The sequence below is a fragment of the Pleurodeles waltl genome, chromosome 1_2 (genome assembly GCF_031143425.1).
Source record: "Pleurodeles waltl isolate 20211129_DDA chromosome 1_2, aPleWal1.hap1.20221129, whole genome shotgun sequence".
Taxonomy (NCBI): domain Eukaryota; kingdom Metazoa; phylum Chordata; class Amphibia; order Caudata; family Salamandridae; genus Pleurodeles; species Pleurodeles waltl.
In genome coordinates this window covers 172,041,593-172,063,683 of record NC_090437.1, presented here as the reverse complement: position 1 = coordinate 172,063,683, position 22,091 = coordinate 172,041,593, and the positions used below count along the sequence as shown (strand labels likewise).

The 22,091-nt window shown below is 46.2% G+C and overlaps 1 protein-coding gene across 5 annotated transcripts in view; it reads right to left on the bottom strand.

Moving 5' to 3' along the window:
• Nucleotides 1-22,091, bottom strand: part of LOC138299162 (zinc finger protein 614-like) — a 143,072-nt gene that overhangs the window by 100,976 nt on the left and 20,005 nt on the right. The gene's annotated exons all lie outside the window — the stretch shown is intronic.

Genomic DNA, 22,091 nt, shown 5'->3' with positions numbered 1-22,091 from the left:
GCTTCCAGGACAACCTGAATTGCAACACATAACAAGAGGTTTCGTTCAAGAGTACAACTTCCCCTTTAGCTTCTTTTGTGTCTCCCCACTTCTATATCAAAATCCTTATCTGCCACATGCACTCTGCTTCTTCTACACGTGCCCTAACATTAAAGTCTCATCCACAAAATAACATTCAAGCACAATTAAAATGATGCCGTTGATATAATTGTAACATTTAATTGCATTTGATTAGTTAAAATCATTGGATAGAAAACAAGGAAATATTTACAACAAATTGTACTTATTTTCCATGAGAAACAGATTAATTTATACTAAAGACCAATAAAAGAAGTTAGAATTTGAATGGATTAGCTTATAAAAGATGCAGGATTTTTTTTGCTTAATGACAGTTCATATATATTCTTTGTGTTCAGGCAATGTCTTGCTTTCTCATTGCAGCTTCTCAAATTATTAATGAGCATTGTCTGTTTTATGTACATTTTCCGCTCTTGAACTGATCGTTTGACAGCAGCAAATGAGATGAATAAACAACTCATATTTATAGTCACAATCTTGAGTCTTAAAGCGAGATACGTTTCCGAGTCTCATGATGATCTAAACTTTTATTGGAAATAGCAAGAATCTAATTCTCAGGATTTTCTGCTGTGCTGATTGGCGCAGATGTTCCATTAAATACTACTGAGCATTTAATGAATTGTGAGATTCCATGAGAATCTGTTCTTGTAAACTCCAAGCTTATCTTTCTCTTGACTGATCATTATTGCTTGTAATTTAAGTATAGATTTAAGGGTCATCCTAGTCGGTTGGTTTTCCCATTTATGGTAGATTTTGAGGGCTTGAATCGCTTCCATCAAATAGCTGGCCCATGGTTTGCTGTTTTTTTTCTCAAATAATATAATGGTATATTTTAAACTGCCGACTACTGAGTTGATAGCTAGATTGCAGTATTACAAAAACTGCCCTGCCAGCTAAGTCTTGCGTTAGTAGTTCAAACTCCAGTTGCAGCTGTGTCCTCGATGTGCTGTTTGACAGATGGAACAATTCTATGTCAGGACCAGAGGCGAGGATTATTCTCCGCTTTCTTTTGTTTATTAGCTTCCAACATCCTTCAACAAAATACAACAAAACTAACTTTCCCATGAGTCTAATGGAAAAGAACTACAACAAATCAACCAATCATCAATCAGATCCTCCCATATAGGCAGACGTTCCCTGCATATCTTTCTCTTTCTTTCCTGCTCTCCATCAATTAGCTAAGTATCTTTGTCGCTTCTCTCATTGCATGTGATTTTGTGCACTAGCGCCGCGTCTCTCAGCTGCTGTGGGGACGCACTTCAACGCGCCTTTCGCGGCAGCTGTGAAGCCTCGGGACCGCATGATTGCAATGAAGCCGGCTGCCTCTAGGTGGCGCGCATCTGCGGATACGTCTTGTTGCTCTTCAGGGGACGCGCTCTAGTCAGATCAAGAGTAACTGACAAGCTTGCATCCCTGCAGAGTCTGCACTTTCCCCAAACGACCTGGAAACCCTGGCGCCTGTTTCAAATTGGGTGAGTAAAATCTGAAAATAAAAGTGTTCCAACACTCTAGGAAGCAGCGTGACTCACGCGGTGAGGGTCCATATCAATTGCCAGCCCATACTCAATCTTACATCGCTGTTTCAGGGGCCAGGGAGCTTTTCCTCACATCTTTTGAGGCTCTGGGTGAGTTGGCCCCAGTGCAGTGACCCGTTTCACCAGCAGTGTGACCCAAAACCAGACTGGCTTGCCCATTGCCACATTAGCCTTGCCTAGCTCCCATATAACTCAGAATTTACAGCCTACGCAGCTTGTGTCTATTGCCAGGTCCTCCCCCGCGCCCATTATTTAGGCAGGTCCTCATGCTGGTATATTATTGCACAGCACCTATCTATCACACGCTCACATTTGCAGGCCCCTATTGGTACCCTCAGAGGCTATGGTGGAAGAATATGTGGCAGAACAGTCCATTCAGGTCCTTCCTATAGATGAATTTTGTGAGGCAGTGGACGCCTCTATTCACCAGGCAGAGCCATGTGGTGTACAGCCTCTAGAGCGCCGTCTGCTGGAGCTAGTTTATGCTTGCCCAGTTGCCCTACATTTGTCAGAGGACTCCTGTCCCTTACCGGGGGCTCCCCCCTCACAGAGGCGAGCAGCCAAACACAAAGGCAACACAGGAGTAGACTTGTGGGCTTTCTAACGCGTTTCTTTTGCGGCATGCACCCACGGCGATGGGAGATGCCTTTGGTGCACCGGATGCGCCCCCTTTGTCCCCTGACCCCAACAAGGACAATGAGGTGGAGTTGCCCAATGAGGCAGGCCCCTCACGCCCTTGGTGTCCTTCCCCAGTCTAGACCCCTCAGGGTCCCCAGACCATCAGGACGCTGGGGAACCCTCAAGCATGTTAATGCCAGATGACCTCATTCATCCCCACTCGTTGGAATGGGACCCCAGCAGACAAAGTCACCAAATATGTGGCAAGCTGCCTTCGAAGCCTCTAGATAAGGAAGTCAGGGCATGCCTGAAAGCCAAATATCCCCACCCCTCCCTTCCGTGTAAGGTGGCCCTCACCCCCGAGTTAGACTCCCATATGCCCACCTTCTTACAGAAGTTTATCAGGGACCCCAAGAAGGGTATAGATAGGTCCTGGCACTCCTGCCAGGTCAAACTCCTTGATGTCAATGGTCCCCTCACCAAGATTCTGTATCTGGCAGAAGAGGCCAAGGCCTCTTTCAAGACTATCTCCCCAGAGGCCATCTAAGGCTGGGCACATCGCGCAGTGATATTCCTAGAGAATGCAAACTGCGCCCTGTCCGCCAAGAGGCGTTGTTCCATTTTGCTTAAAGTTGGCCTCAAGTTAGGGGATCTGACGACCTCAGGGGCCAGGACAGTGGCACAGGGAGGACTTTTTAGAGAGCCCTTTATCCAGGTGCTAAGAAAATTCATTGCCGCATTTGCCTCACTGGACACGGGGCAAGGTTCTATCATGAAGATATTCCACCCCAAAATGTATTTATCGGGTTGGTCGTGCCAGAGGGCACTTGGCTGGCTGCTTCTATACACATGGCCCTCCCAGAGGCTCCAGAAAGATGCAGGTCCATCCCCATCAGTGGAAGTTCTTCGCCACCCACAGAGGACACCCCGGTCATAACCCCCTAGAGGCTCTTCCAAAGGACAGCTCGAGGCCCTGGTAGGTGAGAGACCGGCATTCTTCCTGACTAATGGTGGGAGGCAGGTTGGCCCAGTTCATTCACAATTGGGAGAAGATCACATCTGGCGCGTGGGTTTTGCAAACCGTCAAGGGTTTCCACATAGAGTTTTATGGGACTTAAGTCTAGTGTTCTCAACCATGCTGCTGCTTTCTGCAGACAACCAAGGGGCCTTGATAGAGCAGGAGGTTGTGGATCTCCTGCAGAAACAACCTACTGTGCCACTGGATTCAAGCTAGCCTGGCTGATGAAGGGTGATACCCTGAAACCGGTTCCAGGATGCTTGCTTCCGGTCCAGAGGACTTGGCCTGGCAGTTCGGGCTGAAATGTTCCTATGAGGAACAGGGTCAAGACTCATATGCATATTGCTAGGTCCAAAATGGGGTGGCATGGTGAGCAAAAGATTGATGGATTAAACCAAATCTGTGACTGGGGGTGAGTGTTTGCATTGTTCAGCACTCCGTCCATCATTCTTTTGTGTTGCTAAAGTTGCCCTAAGTGGGAAGGGTATGCCCAGACGTGGGTCCCATGCTCACTGTGCCACTGGATTCAAGCTAGCCTGGCTGATGAAGGGCAATACCCTGAAACCGGTCCCAGGATGCTTGTTAATGGTCCAGGGAGGACCTGGCCTGGCAGTTCGGGCTGGACTGTTCCCATGAGGAACAGGGTCAAGACTGATTTGCATATGGCTGGGTCCAAACTGGGGTGGCATGGTGAGCAAAAAAATGATAGATTAAACACAGATCTGTGACTGGTGGTGAGTGTTTGCATTGTTCAGCACTCCGTCCATCATTCTTTTGTGTTGCTGTAGTTCTTTTTCCTCACACATATGGGAAAGTTAGTTTTGTTGTATTTTGTTGAAGGCTGCTAAAATGTAATTGTCACGTAGGTTCTCATTATTCTAATGAGACTACTGGATTTGGGCGGCAGAATCACCTGAATTGTAGGGTACTGAGTACAATCCTACACCATGTGATGCCTCTCGGCCTAATACGGGTTTTTCTGGCCAACTAGCAGTGCCTCGTCTCCACCAGAGAGCACGGATGATTGTGGCAACCGGGTGCATGACACAGAGGACTCCTCAGGGGAATCGTGGTCGATCAGATCTCATCCTTTTCTCTCAGTTACATTAGTCTCATACAGGCAAAGACAAACAGAAGCAGAGTATAGTTCAATAAGGTTTATTGAAGTAACTGCATCTTAGATAAAATGGAATTTATTGCAATAACTAGGATGAGAAAACACACTAGAATCAAAATTGTGACAAGGAGAGTGAAACACAAAAACAGTTCCACCATACTGTCACTAGGCATTATATATATATATATATATATATATATTTCCTACCTAAACTACATTAGAGCACAGCGTGATAAGCCCGAATCCACCCTTCAGGTTTTTCCCCTGGGAAGACATCATCCCCTATACTTGAGCAAGGAAGCCTGTTGTCTAGAAAGACACCCCCCTCATATAGGCCAGGGATTTGGCAGTCCAAGCAAGGAGCTGTAGCAAAGACGTTCAGCAATCAGCATGCAGTCGTGGTCATCTGGCTGGAATCTCCCTCTAGCGTGTATGGGACAGAGAAGTGTTTTATAATAAAACAATTGATGTTCTGAGAGAATGCCCCCACAATAGGGTGTGTATGTTTCTGTGAATGTCGGAGACACATCGCAGTGTACCACTTTTGCCGGCAACCCTATCTGACTGCAGCCTTGAGGAAAGCTCAAAGTGAAATGAATGCAGTGCTAAGAACATAATGCTTTCCTAGGCGAAAGAACAAACACATAGAGAAAATAAAAACACCGCAAATGCAGCTAATGCTAGAAAAATAAAGCAATGTTGATCAAAATGTAACTGGGCTAAAGTGCACAATGGCAGGCCTAGTTTGCTAAAATAACGTGTCTCAAATATGGCTAAAATAGCTATACAACACCCTCCTCTTGCCAGCTGAAAGCCTAAAAATGAAATAAAAAAGCTATTAAAATCTATTCATAAAAGCATATAAACATAAATGTCAATAATGGCAAGTTAAAAAGACACCTGAGCGTGGGGTAACGGGCTATTTAAAACATCAGCAGTGGCACCAATGAAACCGAATTCAAAGTCAATGTCATCTTGTAAATCATCAATTATATCCAGGACAATTGAAGCTGGGAAATGTTCCACTGCAGCAGGTGGTAAAGTATCCAAATCGGTTCCAAGGAAAACCACAGAGCATTTATGTTCCAGAGCCTGAGCTCCAGCTGAGGCAGCAGCATTCCTTGTTGTGCCCAAAGTTGAGTTAAGAGCAGCATTATCCATGAAGGGCAACTCATAGACAGCTTCCCGCAGCAAACGCACCTTCAGCACGCCTGTCTGGTAATGAGCCCTCAGCGAGAACATCAGCATCAAAGGAAAGTAAGCACCGCGTAGATAGACAAACTTTCAGTGCACAGTCAAAATGGCACCAAAGGCATTGAAACACACGCGCTGCACACAATCCAAAACCGGTCTAAATGACAGAGACCAGTCGCACTCCAGTTCTTCCAGTAGTGGTGCTGCGAAATACTGCATCGTGGGTTCACAACATAGTCACGCTGGTGGAAGCGCTTTCAGTCCTCCTTCCTGTGAAGGGACAGCCATTGTGCAGAAAAATAGCAACAGCCGAATGCCACCTATTATAGCCAAAGTAATTGAAAATCCCCCGAAATCACTCGAAAATATTGAGTGTATGGCTGAAGGTATTAAGCCAAATATAGAGGAAAAGGTGTGATCGAAACCAGAACCAACAGCCTTAAAACATGCGCGATTCCAGTTGTACCCTACGCATTAAATATTTGTCCCACAAGTTCAAAGTGTCTCGGAAAGTTTGTACTTAAAAGGGACTGAATCTCTGCAGATATCCTCGCGACTTGAACTGTATAGGTCTCGCGCACAGATGTAAGCGCCATATGTTTTTGAAACAACAAAGCGTTGAGTCTGCTCGAAAGGAACATATTAACTTCAGTATGAGAGCACCTGGAAAGCAGGTCTAATCAAGGGAACTGGAACTCCCTTTAGACAGCAAGCCAAATTTGCTTCCGAGGCATTACATGCCCCATGCAAAGACAGCTGCTTACAAACCATTGAATGGCTCACAGAAGTCTAGCATTCACTGCTGCTAAGAAAGGCCTCTTTCATACCATTGAAACACTTGTACGAAAAGGGAAGCTCCCACACCTAATGTATATAACTATCTCCCAGCCTTTCACATCTTCCTACTGGAATGTGTTTCAAGCAGGCTGTGAATTGAAATGTTGAAACAGGCAGATTAAAAACAAATTAAAGCAGAGCATAGTCTTCGCCTTCGTGTCCTTAACAGAATTGAAACTTTCCTCCATGGTTACTCTGAAATCTTTCATTTTCTATAGGTTTTACATTGGATCAGATCAAGTTTTGCTCTAGCTACAGTTGAGAGTGGATAGGCTGTAGGGCTGATTAATTTGGTATGAAATCTGCATCAGCCAAAAGTGAGGCTGGCCCCTCTATGTTTTAAATTTGCTAAGTGAAGTCTTGGGTACCATTTTTCTATCAACCAGACTCCGAGGTAATTGTAGGCAGCAGTGTAATGCAAAATTGCTGGCCCGGAGTACCTCCCCAGAGATCATTACCTCTGATTTATGTTCATTAAGTGTAAGCACAATGTTCAAATTGTACTCCTGTAGTTTGTTTAAAGTTTTTTGTGAACCAATATGTTTGGTCCAATAATTTGATGTTGTCTTCATACTGCAGAATTTTATACTGTATTTTAGGTGGAAATGATCTTGCTTTGCCTAATAAATCACAGGTATCATCTGTATAAAGACTGAAAGAAACTGGAGCCAGGTCACATTCCTGCTTTAGGCCTCTATCTGTGGGTATTCTCTTTGAAACCCCATGTCCTTTACCAATTTTTATCTGTACCCAAATGTCCAAACATAGGGATATTATAGCCCTCAATAAAACTGCCGGAATTCCCTGTGAAGGCAGTTTTTACCATAATATGTCCATCCACCTTATCAAAGCCTGTTGAATAGTCTATAAAGCAGGCAAAAAGAGGACCACTTTTTTGTGCAATGTGCCAAAAACAACACTGTCACTATGTTATGTACAGTGCAACATCCTGACCGATAAAATGGAACTAGTCGATCTTTCTCTGTCCATGCTTCTAATTCTTTTAGTACATTTCTTGCATACCCTTTAGCTTCTGTGTCCTGTCATGTAGTAAGGCAATAGCAGGTTGGTTCCGACCGATTGCCTTTTTTAAAAAGGGGAGGTGGATGGATCCATGTCAGGAATCAGTGACTAGGTACAACTGAAATTATACTTTATTTAAAGGAGTTAACCATGATGCACAAAAATACAAATCAACCTTTAACATTTAGTTAGGTACTCTGTTTGGTCCAGGGGTGCCACTTGGTTTGCCCTGCTTTAAAGTGAATCTTGTACTTTGTTTGTTGATAAACTCTTTGTTGTAATTGGTACTATATTCATGCGAGGTAAATGTGACATCTTATTCAGGGTCCTTGTCTGAGCACAATTGCAGTATATGGTGTTCCCATACCATAGCACAAACGGGAAACATCTGGAACAACGACACCGGAACCACGACAACATTTTCAACGCAAGCAGAACCATGCTTGCTTTAACAATGACTAAATTTTTCTCTGCCTTAACCGCGCATGTGCTGAACAATGCACATGCGTGGTTAAGGCAGAGAAAAAGGGAGAGTGCATCAGGAGAGGACGCAGTCAGGTAAGTTGGGACGGGGCAGGGTTGGAGGGTAGTTTTTAGGGGTGGGGAGTTGGGGTAGTTTTTTTTTTTTAGGGGCGGGTGGAGGGATCGGGTAGTTCTGGTTTTTAGGGGCAGGGATTGAGTAGTTCTGTTTTCAGGGGCAGGTGTGGGGGGTCAGGGTAGTTTTGTTGTGGTTGGGGGTGTCGGGTACTTCTGTTTTTGGGGGTGGGGTAGTTTGGTTGTGGGGGTGGGGGGGATAAGGGTAGTTTGTTTTTTGGGGGTGGGGGGTCCAGGTACTTGTGGTTTTGGGGTGGGGGGGTCTGAGTAGTTTGCTTTTTGGGGGTGGTTGTTTTTAGGGACAGGGTGGCAATCGGTTGTTTTTAGGGTGGGGGGGAGGTCAGGGAAGAGTTTAGAGCTCAGGGTGGGTGGGAGGTATCTAGGGTAGTTTTGTTTTAGGGGTGGGGTACTTCTGAGCCTTAGGGCAGGTGGGAGGGCGCATGCTAGAACCACGCATGCCGTTCCCACGCATGCCTTTTATTAGGCATGCTTTTACAACGAAAAATCGCTGTAAAGGCATGCGTTGTAAAGGCATTCGTAGTAACAACGCAGTCGTTGTTCCGACCGCGTTGTTCAAGCATGCATGGTTCCAGCATTCGATGTTCCATCATACATTCAGCACAGACTCCATGTTCGAATTCAGCATAGTGGAACTTATCCAATTTATTGATAAAATTCAATAGCTTACATTCATCTTTTCATTTTAGCTATTTTAAATAGAATTTACTACTGGGATTCGGTGTATCACCTTTTCACTTCCCATATTTTCTTCCCATATCCCATTTGAAGGATTTCGGTTTGCAGTGGGGAAGAGGGGTGAATGCCTATTTTGGTTAAGTTGGCCCTTTTTTTTGCTATTTTGTTTTTATGCGTTTTAGTTCCGGGCTGAACCATCTCTTATGATTTGCTATGGTGTACTTCATAGTTACCTGGTTTATTATTGGCAGGAATCATTTTATTTTGCAGAGATTTTATTTCTGCTGGCCATTATAATAATAGGTCAGACCCTGTTATATTACAGGCCTTGTATTTTCCGGCACTCCTTGTTGTTTTGTCACGGTTTTAGCCTTTCCAGGTTTGGTGCGTTCCATATGATGCTCTTTAATCTCTCCGAGCTTTCATTTTACCTGCTTAATGGCAGTTAGCCAGCGCGTGCTCTTGAAGCAGTCAGCGATAACTGCTGGGCAATGATCACTGTCAAATCTTTCTGTGATCGTAAAATCAGAGCATGTGAAAAGAAGAAAACGGTGAACATAATTGTAATCAAAGACAACTCATCTTCCATGAGAGGAATAGTTTACATTTCCTACTGTGTTATATTTTTTACATCTTGTGAGAGGAAGTAGCCGAATGCTATTAAAAAAGTTATCAATTCATTTTATTAGTGAATCTTGTTTTATCGTTTTAAGGTTAGCCTTTAGGACGGGCAAAATGATATGTGGGATAGGTTGGTTATTGTCTAATAGGACCAAGTTAAAATTTTCCGTAATGATTCGTTTGCGACCCGATGATGAGAAAAAATAATTATTCTAACTCATCAAGGATTTTTTTAAACTATTGCTTTCTTATCTTTGTTAAGAATATGTAAAGAAACATTTATGAAAATAATTTCGATTTTTTTCTATGCTGTTAATATTTAAGTTATGGAGGATAAGTACTTGAAAGGATCCGCAGGCGATGTTCAACTGTGTTGTACTGACCATGATAGTATTTGATACATATACTGCTAAACCTCCAGTCGGCCTCCCATGTGCACTACTTGAAATAGCCAGTTTAGAGAATTCTTGATAAAACAATTAATAGGTTGCAGACTCTAAGTTACTGATGGCAAATAATATCCTATTGAGATATTCTGATATAAATTCAAGACTGTCTGGTTTCTGAAGCAGTCTGTACAGGCCGGCAACATTCCATGAGATAATTGTGAGCAAATTGGGTACCGTGCTTGGATAGATTGCTGTAGGTGCTAAATATTTATTAAGGTATACAACTGGCACTGCGTACAGCCCTAGGCCGATGGAAATCAGCTTCAATCTGCTAGGTTTGCTTGAGCTATAGGAGGACTGATTGGGCAATAACAGTCAGTATTGTGATATATATATATATATATATATATATATATAACAGTAATTGGAGCTATTATCCTGCAAAACACTCAGCTTTCCTGATGAGTTCACAACACGCTTTTTCAAAATGCCCATGTCCTATAACTTAGATCAAGTTATCCAGATTGTCTTTTTCATCCTACATTACTGCTGACAGGGTGTAACCCTTCTCTCATGAAGACAACCGCTGTGAAAAAATGTGTTGTTGGCTGAGGTGGGTGTGAGCCCTTCTCTAGCAACACCAACAATCCTTGTGCCACAAAGTCACTAAATTGACCTGTGCTTAACCCTCTGGTAGCTTGGCAAAAAAACAGTCAGGCTTAATTTAGAGGCAATGTGTAACATATTTATGTAGCACCTAAACAGTAATAAAGTGAAAACACAACACAGGAAAAATTCCACACCAACTTAGAAAAATAAAGTACATTTAATAAATTGACACCAAAACAATAATCCATCCTGCAGACCCAGATATATGCAGTTTAAAAGATTTAATGTAAGTATAGTGTCTAAAATCACAAAACGCCACTCACAATTGTATGGTCGTGCAAGCCCGGGTGAAAGTCAAAAGTTTAGGCTGGCTGCAATGGAGTGCGGGCCAGATATAGGGACCAAGTTAGTCCTGCTGAAAAACGTATCTTTTCAATGTCTGGCGTAAAGAGTTCAGTTCACGGATGGTCATGGCTGTAGCACAAACAGCAGGTCGGGTGTCGCGGATGGTCATCACTTTTTCATGAAGATCCTGTCAGGTGTTGCGGACTGACTTTGCAGGAGTTTCTCATTGGTGGTCACCACAGGTTGTTGATGCTGTACTTTGAAGTGCAGGTCTCACATTGCCGGTTGTCGCTGTAGCACAAATAATCAGGTTCACCAGAGCATTGGGGGTTGTCACAAGTGTCCAGATCTTGGTATGAATGGGCCCATTTGCCAGTACAAAGAACCCCAAAACTTCAGGATTTCTCCTTTTCTTCACAGGAAGTGCTAAACGGATGGCAACCAAGCATGGATGCCATTTTCGGCTGCAGCTGTGACCACTGACTTGCCCTTTGCGACCCCTGGCACTGCCTTTGCGACACATGGCCTCAGAAGCAACATTAGTGATGAAAACACAGGGGTGACACTGCACTCTTGGAGTGGGGGGCCAGATTGCCACTCTTGTGCCCCTTAGTGGCAGGTATAGCTGCAGGGGGAGGGACATGAGTGGACTGGGAGCTGGAGGTACTGGGCTGGGGGAGAGGGAGCTTCCTCTTAGGGCAGGACTGGGGGAAGGAAGAGGGAAGAGGTCAAGGCTGGAAAGGAAATGTTTTCAATGGGGAGGGTTGTGTGAGGAGGTTTGGGAGTGGAGGCAGAGGGAGTGGTTGTAGGAGGAGTAGGTGTGCTGGACTTGGTTGCAGGTGCATGAACAGTGTGCGTGTGTGAAGTGAATGGCTGTTGAGTGTCTGAGTGGGAGCTTTTATGTGTCTTTGGAGGGGTGTGGACCGGGGGGAGAGGACAAACAGGACATTTGAATGTATGTTGTGGTGGTGTCTGCAAGCGAGGTGGGTGTGCTGCATGAGGTTGTGATGGTGGTGACTGCGCATGTGATGTATGGGTGCTAGTCTGCGTGTCTGTTGTAGTGGTGACAGTAGGCAAGGTTGTACAGGTGGCAGGATCTGGGACTGAGGATGTAGTGCTTGCAGGTTTGAGTGTTGATGTGACTTTGAGGGAGGAGGAAGAGGAGGAGACAGTGGACGTAATGGCTGTTGTATGTGCTACGTGTGTTGGCTGTGTGTGTGCGCTTGTGGAGTGAAGTGTGATGCCTGTGCCGATCCTGTCTGCTGTCTTGGGTGCATGCTGGTCTGATTGTGTGCGTGGGATGGGTGGGGGGAGGGCTTCAGGACTGGGAAAAGGTAGTTGGCGGGGGGACGGAAGAACCAGGGACACTTGCTGCCGTCAAAGAGAAAGCCAGAGCCTAAAACGATCTCTGTAAGGCAGCCAAGCCACCGCGTATGCCCTCCAGGTAGGCATTGCATTGATGCATCTGGGAAGCCAGCCCCTGGATGGCATTCACTATGGTTGACTGCCCTACAGAGATGGATCTCAGGAGGTCACTAGCCTTCTCACTGAGGGCAGCAGGGCTGACTGGGGCAAGGCCTGAGGTGACTGGGGCGAAGGAGACACCCACCCTCCTGGGTGAGCGGGCATGGGCAACTGGGTGGGGGGCTACTGGGAGGGTGGTGCTGGTATGGGGGGTGGCGGAAGATGTAGTAGCTGGGGTGGTCCCAGAGAGGTCCATCACCACCAGTGAACTTCCATCAGAGGAGGAATCAGAGTCAGATGTTGCAGCTCCTGTCTCCCATGTGGTGCTCCCCTCCCACCCTTCTGGTCCCCTCAGCGTTGGTGGACTCTGCCTCCTGGGACCCGTAGGCTGCAGCTCTCCCACTCGCTGGTGTCCCTGCTTCTTCGCCAGATGATGCTAATGCACATAAGGACAGGATGAGAAAAGGAGTGCGGGTGAGGGAGAAAGAAAGGGAGCACGGGGTCAATTACAGCAACAGCACATATGGCATACACATCACAAACACTCATTGGGACTAACAATATGCAGTATGTACCACAATGCCAAACCATTACCTGGGAACAACAGCAGAAATGAACCTAAACACTCCCATATGCACACCTACTGGGATTCACTAAGCCATGTCTGCAATGGAATGGCAGCTACTTGCCATTATCAAATATACCTACCACCCCACATTGCTAAGCAGGACTCCACTAGATTAGCTAAACTGGCACATTGGGGCATCCACTGACTAGACCCTTGCACCCAAACACCATGGCAGACAACAAAAAAAGTATACCACACAGTGTGTAACTCACTCCCTTGTGGCTGCTGTGCTGCCTCAAGCGCTCATCCAACTCAGGATTGGCCACCTCCAGTATGTGGGCCATTAGGGGGGTCAGGATCCGACGGGCACCCCTCCCTTGTTGGGAGGCCGTCCTCAGCTGGGCATCTGCGGTCTTCCGAGCCCATCGTCTCAGGTTCCCCCACCGTTTCCTGCAGTGGGTGCTCTGCCGGCTATGGACCCCCAGGGTCCGCACGTCGTTGGCGATGGCTTGCCACAACTCTTTCTTCTGATGATCGCTGACCTGCATAGGGAATACAAATGAATGGACATCATGAACTCAGCACTCCATTCTGTAACAGAAATGGCTTACATACTGCATTGAGCTCACATCAAGCCCACACTTGACCCGTACCTCTGCATACGCATTGCATGCAGCAAAAATACACTCCCCAAATAATACACAGCCAGCACACACATACATCTGCATACACCCATATCGTCTTCCAACATACCTATAAGTTACTCACCTGTTGGTCTGGAGGCCCATACAACTGCCAAGGGTAGGACCCCATCTACAAGCTTCTCCAACTCCTCCGATGTGAAAGCTGGGGCCCTTTCCCTGTAGCACGGGCCATTATGGGTTCCAGACACAGGACACAGCAGCACACGCAGTGGTGTTCTTAATCTGTAGAGAGTCAGGAATCAAGTGAAGTGGGACAGAGAAAATGGTGGTCACGTCCGCGGCGGTGAACACCGTCACTGCTGGCGTTGATCATCAATGGTTCCTGTGCTCATAAACCTCCATGTTAAACAATGAGGAGTTGCACAGCGGTGCAGACCGCCTTCTGCCATGATGCCAAACGCCGGCAGAGTGAGGTCACTTCCACCTGTCCCTGCATACAGGATAGGCAGTTGTCAATTCCTAATGCTGGTGCTCATGCCGGACAATTAAATGTGCGTCATGGGTATAGATGGTACACACCAGGACAATTCCAGTCTACATACATACATGCTCTGTGTACTGATATTGTGTGTCCATACTACCTGTAGTCACATACACATCTCATGTTTGGTTTACCTAGATACCTACCACTGCGGAGGAGGCAGCAACCACCCGTGTACAGACCCCTAGTAGACTTGGCTACACTGGAGGAACGTCTCATCACTATGGCCTGAACTGTGTCAACAATTGGAGCCAGATCTGATTCCTGCTATCCGTAGTACTACAGCAATACCCCCTGCAGTAGAGGTCCTGTCAGTGCTCCACTTCCTGGCAAGTGGTTCCTTCCAGGTGACTGTGGGCTTGGTTGCAGGAATGTCAAAGCCAATGTTTTCAAATGTGCTTGGAGGAGTTTTGACTGCCCTGCTAAAACACATGAGCAGCTACATCTCATTCCCCCATAGTGAAGATTTGCCCACTGTGAAGGCTGCATTCTACGCCATGGGACATGTGATTGCGGCCAGTGACGGTACCCATATTGCCTTGGTCCCCCCCAGGACGAATGAGCAGGTCTACATGAATAGGAAGAGTTACCACTCTTTAAATGGCCAGATGGTGTGCCTTGCTGATCACTACATCTCCCATGTGACTGCCAAGTTTCCTGGATCTGTGCATGATGCCTATGCGTTGAGGAATAGCAGTGTCTCACAGGTGGTGGCACGACTACAGAGGCAGAGAGTGTGGCTCATAGGTGAGGTTGAGTCTTCACCTAATGTATGTCACCTGAAGTTGTACTATGTGCCACTGTACATGAGTAATGTGTGTCCCTCACTACTTCGAGGTGACTCCGGCTACCCAAACCTGTCCTGGCTGTTGATACCAGTGAGGAATCCGAGGACAGGGGCAGAAATTAGGTACAATGAAGCACATTGTTGTACCAGGAGGCTTATTGAACGTACATTTGGGCTACTGAAACCAGGTTCCGGTGCCTCAATGTAACTGGTGGCTCCCCATTCTACGCCCCTAAGAAGGTCTGCCAGATAGTGGCACCTCACTGCATGCTGGATAATTTTCCACTCAGACGCCATGTGCCTTACTTGCAGGAGGAGGGGGGAGACAATGCACCTGTGGCAGCAGAGGACACTGAAGACAGTGAGGAGGAGGTGGAGGAGGAGGAGGATGTAGACAACAGGACACATATGATACAGAAGTACTTCCACTGATACTCAGGTAAGACTGTACTTCTGTTCATACCTCCATTACAGTTAAGTGCTGTGTGGCTGCTGTGTTGTGACAAGCACTACCTTCACTTATCAACTGACTGTCGCTTATGCTTATCTTTTTGCAGTTGGTGGTGTGGTCACAACTGTGTACTGATGTGATAACTACAGATTGCTTGCACACTTTTGTTGGATGGATTCACACATTACAGGACATTTGCACAGGATAATGCAGTTTCAGACATTGTATATTGTTGTATGATAAATCACAGAAACTTCCGTTGTGTCCAAGGGTGTTTATTGAAGTGACAAAAAGGGCGGGATAGTACAATAGAGTGGGTGATGGTAGACGTAAACTTCAGTGTAGTGGCCCAGTTGGTATGTTGCACAGGTCCAGTATCCCTGGGTCCACAGGAAAAGGAGCAATGGCAGTCCAAAGTGAACAAGGTGTCTCAGTGGCACACAAGGGTGATATTCAGGAGGGGTTCATTTCTTGGCAGTGGTTTGGGTCTTTGCAACAGCCTCTGGTGTCTGTCTTTGTCGCAGGGAACATTTAGGGGGTGGTTCACCTTCTGCAGAGGGAGGGGTGCTGATGGTCTGTGAGTGATGTGGCAGGTCCTCCTGTTGACTAGCAGCAGCAGATGTTGTTGGCTGATGAGTAGACTGGCTAGTGGAAGGTGCCCGCTGGTGTGCTGTGTACTCATGCATCGTGTTGGCCATGTCACCCAGAACCCCTGCAAAGGTGGCTAAGTTGGCATTTAAGCCCTACAACTGCTGCATGACCTCATGGTGGTGTACCCCCTGCAGCCACTGGTTCTCCTGCAAGATGGTAATCACCTGGCCCATCATGTCCTGGGATTGCTTGTAGGCCATCAGCATATGTGTGAGTGCCTCCATGGCAGTTGGTTCCCTGGGTTGGGCCTCCCCCTTGCGCACAGCTAACCTCCCACTGGGCCTGGCCATCTGTACCTGTGTCCCCTGAACGGTGTGCCCACTCCCACTTACACCAGGACCTTCATCGTCTTCCCTATGTGGTGTCCACTCGGGTCCTGGAACAAGTGGGCACCCAAGTGATCGACGTGTCCTGGGGACAGAGGTTAGGGACGTTGGGTGGGTGATGTGGTGTTGGAGTCAGATGGGGGTCCGTGTGGTGGACTGGGTGTGGGATGTGGAGGCCAACTGACCAGTGGTGCCAGATGGTCCAAGGAGATCATCCAGATCAGGACATCCAGAGTTGCTGTCATCACTGAGGGAATTTTCTAGTCGGGGACTGGGTTGCCGTGGCACATGCTCGCCACCGACATTGGCTGGGGTACCAGTGAACATGTGAGAGATTTGTTACAGTCATTGTCTGTCACATACTCAGCATTTCTGGCTTTCCCTGTGGGCTGGGTGTTGTCCTCCAACCTTTGGTTAGTGTATGCTAGTGGATTGTGGGATTGGTAGTTATACATGCTGCCCATGCATTACTGTTGTGTGTGCATGCAGAGCTGGGATGGGTGTGCGTACAGTGGGTAGGGCATGCAGAGGTACACAATGGAGGGTGGTTATGGGGGTGGTTCACTGTATGGGATGGGTTGGGGTGAAGGGAGTCCGGGTGAGTGGGTGACATGCCATGCAGGTATCGGTGGTGGTAGGGTAGTAATGGTGACTTACCAGTGTCCGGCCCTCCAGTGACTCCAGTGAGGCCCTCAGGATGCAGGATAGGCGAAACTTTCTCCTCCCATGCTGTCAACTCTGGGTGTGAAGGTGGGGGTCCACCGCCAGTTTTCATGATGGCATGTTGGTGCCTGGAGGCCACTGCACGCACCTTCCCCCGTAGGTCATTCCACCTCTTGCAAATGGCGTCCCTTGTGCGTGGATGTGTTTCCATGGAGTTCACCCTGTCCACGATCCTCCACCATAGCTCCAGCTTCCTGGCAATGGATATCTGCTAGACCTGTGCACCGAACAGCTATGGCTCTACCCTGACGATTTCCTCCACCATCACCCGTAACTCCTCTTCTGTGAAACGGGGATTCTTCTGTCGGGACATCCCTCTTGTGTGGTGGATGTAGTGTGTGTGTTGTGCAGAATGTGAGGTTTTGGGGTATGGTGTATGATGCGTGAAAGGTGAATAGGTGGCTGTAGTTTGGGTTTGCCGTTCTTGTATAATCTTTTGCTGGCAAGGTATAGCAGTATTTTCGTGTTTGCAAAGGGCTGCGGGTTGTGTGGGGTGTTTTATAGTGCTGTTGGTGGGTATGTATGGTGTGTGTATATGGGTCAGGTGTGAGTTTTTCCAAACTGGCCAATGTTGGCTTCTGTTGGTGTTGGGTGCCCCATTCTACTGTGGCGTGTGTACCGCCATTGGCTGACCGCCGTTGAGTGTCCGCTGTGGTGATTCGTGGTCCATAATTTGGAGGGAGGTGTATTTTTGGCGTGGCAGGGAGGGTGATGTGTCCATCACTTTTTCGCCTCCGTTGGGTCTGGTGGAAGTGTTGCTGTGGCTGGTTACTGTCGGTTTTGTATTTGTGTCTCATAATGTGGTGGGCAGATTGCCACCTCTGCAGCGGTCTGTTGGCGGCTGTCACCACTGCGGTCTTCGGAAAAGGCAGTCGATGTCACAATGACCACCTGAGCGTCAGTAAGTTTGAGTGAGTCACAATGAGTAAAAATGAGTGACCGTGAGTGAATATGAATAAGAATCAGTGTAAGGGAGTATTGGAGAGAATGAATGAATAAGTGAGTGTGAGCTAGTGAATATAAGTGAGTATGAGTGACAATGTGGTATTATGCTGGCAAGTCTGTCGTCGGCACTGGCCAACTGAAGGTAATTCTTGTCATATAGAGAGACCCATGTTAAAATACCGGTGATAGCATTTTTGAGGCATTTCTTAGCTTGACAGACACCTATTACAAAATACTGGAGGTAATTCTTAACATATTGAACACCCATGGTAATATACAGGTAATGTTATACTAAAGGTATTTCTGGGCAAAATTGACTATTTGACGACATTCTTTAAAAAAAATCCTCAGAGTGGAAAAGACCCCTTGCAGTGGCCTGGCTTTCTCACTTCACTTTCTCACTACAATTCAGCGCAAGTGTTAAATCCCATAACTTTCAAAGATCAAGTCTATAGGATAAAAGTGATGGTATCTAAAATAGACCTTTGTGTGTGTTCCTATTTCAGTCATGCAATTATAATGGCGCTTCGGCAATGTCAAATATTGTGATGACATCTGGGTTAAGGTCATGTGTCATAACTTCCTGGAAAGAATCAGGTTCATATGACATCACTTCCTGTGATGTCACTAAGGTTAAAGGGTGTGTGATGTCATTTCCGCTACCCCTGGCATTTTGGTGAATCAACACCCATGCAACCAAGAGTCCAGGAACTGGGAGGCACCTCGTGGGAATCTTGAACTCGCTCTAACCCAGGCTAGCAGGGCTCAGGTAGGTCCAGTTGCAGGTCCAGTGCAGCAGGTCAGTTGGGAAATTGCAGAGGCCTCAAGAGCTTATGTTCCTCTAGCTCTGAACAAGAGGTCAGTCAGCTGACCCTTTGAGTCACTCCGTCTGGGAGGGAGGGAGCAGGTCCAGTTTTCCTTCTCAGGCAACAGGGAAGGCCTCATGCTGCAGGGCAGTTTTCTGGGAGCAAGGCAGTCCTTCTTCTGTAGTATCTATAGGTCCAGGAGTGTACTGAAGAGTTGGTCTGAGACTACAATATTTATACTTGGTGCAGGCTTTGAAGTGGGAACAATTTCTAGACCTCCCACCACATCTGGTTCTGGGACTTATAAGTAAATTAAATGTGTTAATTGGGAGTAAGCCAATTTTACCAAGTTTAGAGGAGTGAGCAGAAACACTTTTGCACTGGTTAGCACTGATAAACTGCACAGAGGCCTAAGGCCAACAAAAACAAAGTCAGCATAAATAGGAGAAGTGAAGGAAAAAGGTTTTGGGGAAAACCATGCCAAGGATGTCAGTTCTGACTGCCACATTTCATTCAGTCCCAAAAAAAGCAGTGCTATTTGGCACAGCTGTATGGTTCTACCGTGTTTAAACCCACACCTAAACCAACCTTCCCTTTTCCACAATATAGGATGCCCTTTGGTCCTTTCCAATCCTTACTTTCTTTCTTCATTTCCTTTTACAAAGTGCACACCATTTTGTCAACACTAGACCCTTCAGAAAACTCATGAAGGATATCAATGCACCATAAATGGCTGCAAATACCATTTGCACAATTTAATGTGCATTTTTTCCATACACAGATGTAAATCTGGTTGCAAATACCACCCACGACCAGGCACAAATTTAATTTGCCTTGTGGAGGAAAGTGGATTATTATGGGGTGTGGTTGTGAGACCTCACCATGTAATAATGTCACAATTTTTATCAGGTCCAGTTAGGTTTATTCAAAACCTTAGCTCAATCCTGTGTAGATGTGGCACAGAGCAGTCAGGAAGAAGTGTAAAGCATTTAGAAGTCAGAAAACAACAGGTAATTAAGAAATGTGACACAATAAAAATCTAATTCCAATTTATAAAAGTAGAGTGCATTTTTAGCTTTAACTAGACATCAAAACAATAAACATCTATTGAGGGGAACCAGAGATATGATTTTTAAAATGTAAGTAAAATCTTTGACTTAGTCTTTGGAGCCAATAAATCAGTGCAAGAGCATTGTAGCCAACAGGCTAAAATGGCTGTTAGAACTCTATTGGACTAGCTGCAATCAGTTGAGAGCCAGTCACAGTGACCACTCAGGTTGAGGGGGACAGTTTGTGTCGCTTTCAGCAGCCTTAGGGTCCTCAATGCACTGTTCTCCTTTTAATGCAGTCCAACCAAGAAGTGCTCCTGATGCTGGTGATGCTGGATGCAGAGGATGCTGAGACGCTGAAGACACTAAAGATGCTTGAGATGCTTTCAGAGACCTGGTGCGTGTTTGTAGGGCCACCCTTGTATCCATGAGCGTCAGGTGTTATCTTTGTACTCGTGTCTCGGTCTCTGACAGTGCAGGTGGAGGAATCCAGTGCAGGTCCAGCTGCTACTGGTCTCCCGGTTACATCGGTCTTCAGGCCTTGTAGGCAAGTTTGTCTTTTTTGGTTGCCACACCAGTCGACTTTGATACCGGTCAGTGGTCCCAAGTATTTGAGGACAGCTCAGGAGATCAGAACTTAGTCTACCTGTACTGCCTAGCCCTCAACAGTGCAGGTTTCCTTTAGCTTTTGCATCCCTTATGCTGAAAAGGGGACTAGCCAACTAGCCCTAGCAGTCACTTCTTCGGTCCTGGTACCAGTGGAGCTCTTTTCCACAAGTTAGCGCAGCGGGCCGACTCCTCTTTGTGGGTCATGCAGGTGCAGCAGCTGAAGTGCAGTCTTTGGTGCAGCCTCTCTTTTGCTGGGTCCAGGGAGAAGCAGGACAGTCCTTTTTCTGTCTTCTTTACAGTCCAGTAGTGATCTGAGGACTGCTGGTCTAGGGAGCCTCTTTTATGCCATCTTCTAATTTGCAGGATGAGAGTACTCTGGCAACCATTCCCACTTTATATCACCCCTCTCTACCTGAATCTAATATGGTACAAGTCTTCTTCCCCTGGCAGGAGCCTTGGGCACACCCCTGGGATGTACCCAACATTTAGAGCCACTGCTCCTGGAAAACCGGTTCTGCAAAAGGTTTTTTACTCTCTGGAGGACATGCTAGCTTGTCTACCTACACAAGGACAGGGAAGGCGATGTTGTGATCACCGCCTGCTTCCCTGAGGCAATAGCCTCTTTGAAGCTGGACCATCTGTAGCCACCACTTGTGTGGCAGCCTGTGGGTGGAGGTCACAACTCCTCCCTTCAGCAAATCTCTCTTTGGTCTCTGTTCCTGGGAGTGCTTCACACTTCCTAGCAGGAGGGCAGCATGTTGTCTCGATTGACAACTGCTGCAAATAATCAGGAAAGCCTACTGGGCGTTTTGGCACGAAAGTTGTGACCTTCTAAAGTCACCTTTCTATTTAAGGTCACCAAAATTCTAATCTCACCAATGAGTCAAGTTTAATGTGACAATTAAATACATCATTGCCACCAAAGAGTTCAGCCCGACTCGGTCTATACAGATGGTCTGATGCACTAAATGATCAATATAGCACATGGCAGCTCGGACTGGGTATGACAATATGTTTGCCACATCATCGTTTCATTAACAACTTTTGAAGCATAAAATATATGTGGACCATCGTTCTACCATTTTGAAATAATCCTAATTTTATATCTGCCTTTAGACTATTTCAATATGCTTGTTTAATAGAAGCTTGTTGACAGAAACTTGTAAGTTTCCACTTTGTGACTAATGTAGGTGCAGGCAAAGAATACTTGAGTCAGGGCTTGGACTTAGAAAACCAAGCAAATTAACCATTTGAGAAAGACGCCCCTCCCCACCCCACCCATTTCACATATTATCTAGCAGCTTTTGCAAAAGTGCTTGCTGTCACTAAAAACTGTAATTTTCCATTTTTATGCTTGCGAATATGAGAATGCAGCTGCAAGATGTAACCAGAATATGTCCTTGGAGATGACTAGGTTGTATGTAAAAAGGAATGTTGATTGTTTTGACTGAGGGCCTTGAAACCGAGATAAGTTACTAAATACAAGTTATAGAGTTCATGCCAAAATGCTTAACAGTTGAAATCATAGTTTTGCTTCTTTGAAGTTTTAAATGTGTAGCTGCCTGTCCTACTATGGTGACGCAAGTACATTGTAACCCGATGAATGTTCACATGTATAAAAGACACCACATAATTCAAGTAAGCAAGAACACTGCAGTTTGGTCAACTATGTATTCTTGCTCCACCATAGGCAATAAACATTGCTGTTTGTTTATCACCACGTCTGTGTACTGACTGTTTATTTCCTTTCAGATACTTATGCTTCTGCACAATCCATCCCTCCATCCAACACTAAATAGTGGAGTTACATGTAGCCTAAGTGGGGCAGACATACTATTGGAGGGGCATCTATT